Source organism: Buceros rhinoceros, unplaced genomic scaffold (assembly GCF_000710305.1).
Source record: "Buceros rhinoceros silvestris isolate BGI_N320 unplaced genomic scaffold, ASM71030v1 scaffold5051, whole genome shotgun sequence".
NCBI lineage: Eukaryota > Metazoa > Chordata > Aves > Bucerotiformes > Bucerotidae > Buceros > Buceros rhinoceros.
Genome location: NW_010393549.1, coordinates 85,064 through 93,211, shown reverse-complemented (window position 1 = coordinate 93,211; position 8,148 = coordinate 85,064).

The window sequence follows — 8,148 nt, the reverse complement described above, 5'->3', positions numbered from 1 at the left end:
GAGGGTGGGGGGGGGGTGCGGGGGTTGTTTGAAGAAATCGTCTCTCAGCAATTTTTAGCTTCTTATTGTTGGTCTACCCTCCCCACGCCACCCCCACCTCCCTTCCCTCACATAGTTATTTGGGATAATTTATTTACAGGAAATGTTTAATGAGATGTATTTTCTTATAGAGATATTTCTTACACAAAGCTTTGTAGCAGAATATATTTGCAGCCTGTTGTCTTTAATGTAGAAAAATGTATAATAAGATTAAATATATTAAATGTCCTTTCCCACCACTCCCCAAAAGCTTTACCCATATTCTTTTCCTTACCTGCTTAAGAAGAGTATTTCCTTCTGGAAAGGTATGCAAATCTATTGGGGAAAAAAAAAAACCCACAACACCCTTATATTTTAGCTGTACAAGAAAAAGCATATGATTGTGCTTGAGTCTCAAACAGCACGTAGGCTGAGTTTTGGTAAAATACATGAAAGTCATCTTAAAATCCCCATGTGTCGTTTCTGCAAAACTGGTTTAAGTGGCAGCTCTCTACATGCTTCTCTTGGGACAGTTTACACCTAAACATTCAAAAAAAGGTTTTGAAAATGATGCTCCTGGATGCATACTGAAAGGTGCCCAGACCCATTCCCTGCATTTCCAGAGAGACTCTGGGTGGGTAAAGCTGGCGTTCAATTACATGGCATTTTGCTATAGGTGCTAAGCGCACAAATGCACTGCTGCTAAGACCAGCCAAGTTCCGATCCCAGGAAAACCCCCGCAGAGCTCAATAAATATTGCAAAATAATGGCTGTGAGCAATTGAGCAATGGTCTCAATGTCCTTGTTACTTGGTTTTGGTAGCCCTTTGCTCAAACAGCAGTACATTTGTAGAATGGCGTGGTCTCCAAGTCGCACCAGTGTTTGTACAACATGAAAAGATCTTGCTACTGGAATTTGCGGTATTTGGTGGGTATGCCTTCAAAAAGTCTAACACTTTTAACAAGAACATAATAAAGTTGTGAGCATCTTCAGCACCCAGTGAGTTTAACAGAGCTTCAGACTGCCAAAGCCTTCAGAGATTTAATCCGGGAACAAAAGCAATAGGCACAAGCAGTTCGTTGCACACCACAAATACTGAGCAACACAGCTGAACTGGATAGCATGCAAGCAGTTTCACAAGACTGAAGTTTAATTGTTTAGAAGCCAGTCAGTCAATATTTTGGGGGAATATACATCAGTGTGAGAATAAAAGAACAGCTATATTGGAGGATAATTGCTCTCATTCATGGTATTGCTCACCAAAGGAATTATGAGTGACTTTGTCTCCGTAACATTTCAAAAATCTGCTGTCATAACACAAGTACTGAAGAGATTATTGAGGAACAATTCCAGTACTCTTCCTGTTAGCCTAGAATAGCTTCAGCATTGCAACATCTCTTTGGAAGTACTTACTAACTTTCCTAAAAATATTGAATTTCTACTCTGTAACAGTTTATGCTAGATTTACAGTATAAATATGGGTGTGTCTATTACTGTGCTATTTGCTTTGGCTTATGTTATGTGCGACCTATAGTATTTATGATTTTAAACATTTTTTTTAATGAAAGCAATTAAAATAGATTTATGCACTTACTTGTATAACAACACTTTCAACAGCATACATCCAGCAACACAATTCAGCGGCATTCAAGCCATCTTCTGCATATTCTGACTTCCTGCTCGTTGTCTCAACAGCAGCAAAAAACCCCTCACCCAACACCATGAGCAGTCTTGGGAAGAGGCTGAGAGGAGACATTCCCGAATTGTTCCTGGGTGCCAACCCACCAGTCTTCTCTGCTTTTGCTTCAGAGTCCTGCATGATCACCCTGAATAGGAAAAGTAAATGATATCAAAGAAAATTTGTATTTTTCATCCCTTCCAGTTTTTCCTCCTTCTAGGCAAGCCATTTAAAAAAAGATATCCTGAAGGTCAAAGCCAGCAGAAACTAATATTGCAGATACTCTAAGCTAAGGCTTTCAGGAGTCTTGAGATCTGTCCTCTAATTTTCAAAAACGTAATTGCTCGAAGAGTTGTGAGACTGCATTTACAGAAAGAAGGAAACCTAGCTCTGGATTGCCAGTCGAGTGTTCTGAAAATAAATGTCCACAGTGGGCAAAACACCCCAAACGCTCTCCTCACCCCTCCCCCAAACAACCTCACCTGTAGTCCCTGACAAGGGGAATACAGTTATTTTTTTGTACTGGATACAGTTTTACTTCACAGAAAGCCATTGTTAATTCTGAGGTTTAAGTCACGCTAATACAAAGCTCTGCTGTCTCACCCAGCTCACCAGCCTGACGTACGGCATCTTGCTGATGCTGCGTTAGGAGCAACGCTGCACAGGAGTGAAGGAACCCTCCCTCATTTAAACCAGAACGTTTCACTGATATTAACAGAAACTTTCTGCTTGGGTCCCTTGTTATCTAATACAGGTTTTAACGCGCCCACCACTGCCAGAGTGCTTACAGTTCAACGCAGACACAACGCCCATTCTTACCTTAAGTTTTGCATTCAACTTTATACGACTGTTGTCAGCTGCTAAAATGTGTCAAACTGCTGCAGCCCCTCCTTCCTCTACTGCTCTGCCAGCTTTTTACAGACCTGCTTAAGGCAGCAGAGCAAGAGGTGAGGTGAAAGCGCAGAAAACGGTGGGGGTGGGGAGGGTGGACCAGAGAGAGCCAGCCAGAAGCTTGAAGTAGTGGGGAGCGGGGGAAAGCTCTCCCAAAATTTCATTAGATGCTGCTGCAAAAGCCATGAATATTCATCGTATCACACCCGATTACCAAGAACAGATGAAGGGCATATGTGCCCTGTCTGTTCCTGAGCTGCAGTCCCACAGCACTGACTGAAAGCGGAGAGGCCTGATTCTGGTCCCTCGAAAGCTGAAGAGTAGAACCTATTGTCCCCCTGGCAGCAGCGAGACTCTCACCTTGGTCCTCCGTGCATCCAAATCCCAGTAATTCCAGAGGCTTTGGATTTGTCACCAATCCAGTTCAGACAACACTGCTACAGCTCCCATCCTGCCCGTGTCTGGGGATCCTCCTGGAAGGCTGTGGAGAAGGAAGGAAGAGACAAAAGCAGGAGATGGCTGCTGCATTGCAGAACTCCAGCTGGTCCCGGAGCTGCTGTTTTGACCACTGCTGATGGGACTGACCCTGATGGATACGCAGCATTGGATGCAGCCCTTTGCAAACTTGTTTATTCTGGCAGCTCCCTGGGTTTTTTTTTTTGTTTTGGTTTGGTTTTTTTAAATTGCTTATTGTTATAGCATGAGTGTCAATTACTTATTTACATATGTCTGGTACCAATGAACTCTGTTTTTTACGGTACCAGCTTGCAGCTTGATTTAGAAGTGGTTTGCTGCCTGCCAACTTCCTGAAACACAGGAAATAATCTTTTAGAGGAAACTAACATTTTAAGAAGCACCAGATTTTTTTTTTCACTTATTAGGAAAAAACTATTTAGAAAAAGAGTAGGAAAAATACGTAATTAATGCAAAAAGATTTCCTGACACAAATCTTAGTCTTTCAGTCTTTGGCAGAACTCATACTGTAATTCTCCACTGCTATTATCAAAGCTGGCCAAAGAGAAGGCAACAAATCAGAAACATGTACCTGTGTGGCTGCCCTGGCATGTTTACCCCTGTTTTCTATTCCTTACAAGCTATTCTTTGTTTCTGAGAGTATGTTATTCATCAAGATTCAAACTTTTCAATAGGGAAGCCTTTTTTTAAAAAATGAACTATTAATCAAATAGTCGATAATTCTGTACAACTGTTAGGCTCACAGATGTTGTTTCTTACCTTAATGATAGTAATTTTGAATGGAGCCATGAAGGTATATAGATACATGTGAAGTAATGAATGACACGGTTCTGGAAGAAATTGCCAGGAATTTTGGAATGCATCATGTTAGTGAATCCAATGGCCACCCAAAGCTTTAGAAAAATCCACCTCAAAATTACTTGGGCAATGTCTTTGTCTCACTATCTGAGCAGTTATGAATATTGTAGCAATGCTTCTGTAGAACAATGGATAATAAAAGAAAATCTTCACGTACGTGCTCTCAAAGAACAGTTAACTCTTCTGTTTTCAATAACATCTAACTCTTCATTGAGTTAAATTCAGAAAAGGGTGTGATACTGCCTTTCGCAACGCAGCACACTGTTAACTGCTGATACTGTGTTACTTTTGAAGAACTACTGGATTAAGTTATTAAAACGTCTTAATTACTTGAAAACTAGTGCTTTTAATCCTGGAGCTTCCTTCTAACCTGTCTGGAGATCAATGTTCACGAGAGGAACAATCTGCAAGTCATAAATGATCTCCATTAGAAATTCATCAGGATGACTGTAAATAACTGTGAAGCGAGAGACCTTCCCTCTACTACCAGTGAGACGTCAAAACGTGTCAAAATCTATGAATTATCTATTCTATAAACCTATGATATAAACCTATCAGATTAATTTTCATTTTCCGCACCTCTGGATTTTTAGTTTTGGCATAGTAAGATGTGGAAATGCCAAAATTCCATTCTCAAAGCATCTCCATCCTGACAACAAATAGACTCTTACAATAATAATTCTCATTGCAGACTGTGTTTTCATGGATTTGCAGCTCAAAACATGTATTCAAAAGGTTCAAAATCTTCAAAGCAGAATCCAGATTTCTTTATGTTTATTCAAGTACCAACTTTAAAACAGTTTGAGATTCACTTATTAAAGGCTGTTGTAGAAATGTGTAGTGTATAGTTATACAATTGCAATTACATGCCATATTGTGCAATGCACAGAATAGAAAAATTTCTTCAAAAAGCAGAAGAAACCTAATGATGAAATTTCCCCCCTAAAGATAATGCTGAAGACTAAAAGTCACCCACAACAGAGTGCAATCATTTAGCGCCCGTAGCGTACCAGGACTATCTTAATGATTCAAAATGAAAATTTGTGAAGTGCTTTAGGTACAGGTACACGTTGTACTGCTGTATGCCTTTCAACATTTGCAGCAAGAGGATTTCTCCTGGGTGCATTCTGATAATTGCTTATTGAAAAGAATTGCTTCTTACCATGGTGCCATAAATCTGGCCGTGTAATTTATGTATTGACAGACTTCAGCACCATCGGTGACACCGTCTCTCTGAACAACTCAACAGGAAGTCTTTCATATGAAGAAATCTTGCTTGGCGTGCAAACATTGTAACAAAAGATGTAATTACTTAAATTGCATCTTACTTTTAATGAAGGTCAACTTCCCTAGTGTTGTCTTCCCCATCTGAACAGAGAGGTTCATTTGTACATGATCAAACATGTATTTAATGAACTGTGTTATCAGAGTAGTTTTATGTGTCCTAGAAACAACACAGGAAATTAGTTTTCATCCAAGAGTTGAAATCTAATTTTATTTTTGGTTATTAATTCACATTTCTGCCTTTTAATAAAATAAACCACTAGAATTTGCAGACTGTTTCATGAATATTCTGTCTCTAACTGCCCGGTTGCAGAATCTAAATCAGAGTGTGAAATGCTGAAGCAAGCAGAACTGAATGATTGTTTCTACTATCTACTGAGCACTAACAAATCGAGTAGACAAACTGTCAAGGAAACGTGGGATGAACTTAGCAAGAGCTCAAAATAAATGTTAAAATTCCTGTTTCTTTCAGTACAGTGTAAGTATATCCTAAAATACTTACGTCTCTGAAAAAGTAACACTTTGAGTATATAGAGGCTGATTTACCAGTGATCAGATAGGCAGAAAGTCCTGCAGAAGTCGGCAGCAGCAGCTGAGGTGCAGCACTTTAGTAATGTTATCAAATGTCCTTGTGTTGTCATGTCACCTTTCCTGAAAAATAAAAACAAAACCAGAAAACACTCAGTGCAGAACTGAAAAGACTTCAGAGGCCAGTCACAACATCACAGGAATAAAAACAGTCGCAGGGTAAGATTCATGGAGGAGAATAAGAAGGATTGGTTCAGGGCTTGAGTTAATTGACTATTTTAGGAAGAAAATTACTGTGAAGATGATGATGAAGTGTTAGAAAGTAACTTGGTGCAAGAATTCAAAATTCTTTATGTCAGAAGGAAACCGTGCATAGTAAGCTACTGTATTCTACCCACTTAGCCCTTTAAACACAGTAATGAACACTTTGCTAAAGCACAGCTTGCACATGATGGCAAATAATAGTTCCCTCAAAGTCATCTCAGTTTGAAGTCACCAAGAGAAAAGGTGGCTTGTTACATGTTTAAATACATCTGACCTACCCCCATGTGTTTTTATCTATCTGAATTTTTATTTTCTTCTGCCAGGTGATGGAGACATCTGGTACCTACTTCTTCTTATCAAGCACATTCTACACCGAAAGCCACTCACTTTTCAGTCTCCTTATCAGTCTGTGTGCCATGGTCCTTTTTGCTGAAAGCACACGTTATCATCGTAGAATAGCCGAAGAGAGGTATGGCAGGAGGTTTCTGACAGCTGTGCTGGGGTCACCTGCAGCTTTTGCATCTAGGGAAGCTGGTGATTCTGGAATTTTGGGAGAAGCACAGTAACTGCTAAAGTGATCAGCAGTTAAATGCTCATATTGGCTTTGCTGACATTTAAATTAGTACCTGTGGAGACACTCAAGTAAATGCTGTAGTTTAAAGCTCATCAGAACTAGACTTGGTGGGAAAAACCAGTGGAAAATAATTTTTTATTACCTTCTTTCACTGCTTCCATTAGGGAGTAGAAAATATTTTTTATCATGGATTGTATGTTTGGTCAGCTCTAGATAAAAATACATTTTATACTAACAAAATGTTCATTAGCAATGCTCTTTCACAAAAAATAATACCGCAACATTGATATTTAGAAAATTCCCTCAGGTCATAGCAAGAACTGTAGACTCCAGCTCTCCCTGTCTAAGCTCCAGCACAGAAATGGTTTCCAGTTTTTAAGAGGTTGACATTGGCAATAGGAAATGGACTGTAACTTCCCTTCTGTTTGGTAGAAGGGTCAGAAAATATATTATCTGTAGAAAGAGTAGGGTTTAGTATCCCTGGGAACCTGCAGCTTATTACGATTTTTAAGTTGTTAATGCTTTAAAAATGTACAGGTATTTAATAAGGAATTTAGTGCAAGGGGAAACCTGGCATAGGATTCCTTTCAGCTAATTTTAACTGTCTGAAGGTTGGGTGTCATGACAGGATTAGTCATGCAGACAAGGCAGCTTATTACGATTTTTAAGTTGTTAATGCTTTAAAAATGTACAGGTATTTAATAAGGAATTTAGTGCAAGGGGAAACCTGGCATAGGATTCCTTTCAGCTAATTTTAACTGTCTGAAGGTTGGGTGTCATGACAGGATTAGTCATGCAGACTCAGATGCTGAGAAAACAACTCACCCGCTCTGTGTTAGAGCCTCTTCCTGTAGATGACTGTCTGTTGCTTTCTGTTGCTCTCTTTCTTCACCGAGTAAAGGTAGAACTTCAACACTGAGTGCATACCAAACCTATAGCTTGCAGATGGGTAAGGACAGAGCAGACTAATTGTACCTTTGGTGCAGAAAAGGGAGAGGTTTAAGCAGTGTATGGACAGCAGAAAGAGAAGAGCAGTTCAAATACTGTCTAAGATCAATATTTGAAGATCTATCATGACCCATAACTTAAGCTTCCTATAGCTAATCCTAGCATGGTTCAGTTTTTGTTCCCCTCTAATCAACACTTCACAAACTGCCTCTCATTTCATCTCGTTCTTGTTCTCTGTTCTTTATACCTCTAACAGGATACAGAGCTGCCTTGGCCCTCAAGGGATACCTCTCAGGCCCTCTTGGGCACCTCTCCGTCCCTCTGGCTTCAGCACCCTGCCTGGTGATGTCACCTCATTGACTGCTCATTACCTTTTCAACCAGAGTTTTTACTCTCTTTAATCCTTTGTTTCTGAAGAGACTCCCTGTAAACAAACAGGACACCCACAAGCATCTTTGACAGCAGCTGAATCACCACCATGGCCCTGTTGTTTCCTTTTACCCACTCCCACCCCCACCCCACTCCCCCAGCCTACAGCCATCTCTCTGTAGTTGAAGTCTTAAACTCTTTTGTGCTGAGACTGACTTTTTGTTCTGTATTCATACAGGTCTTAGTGCAAGGGCATCCTAGT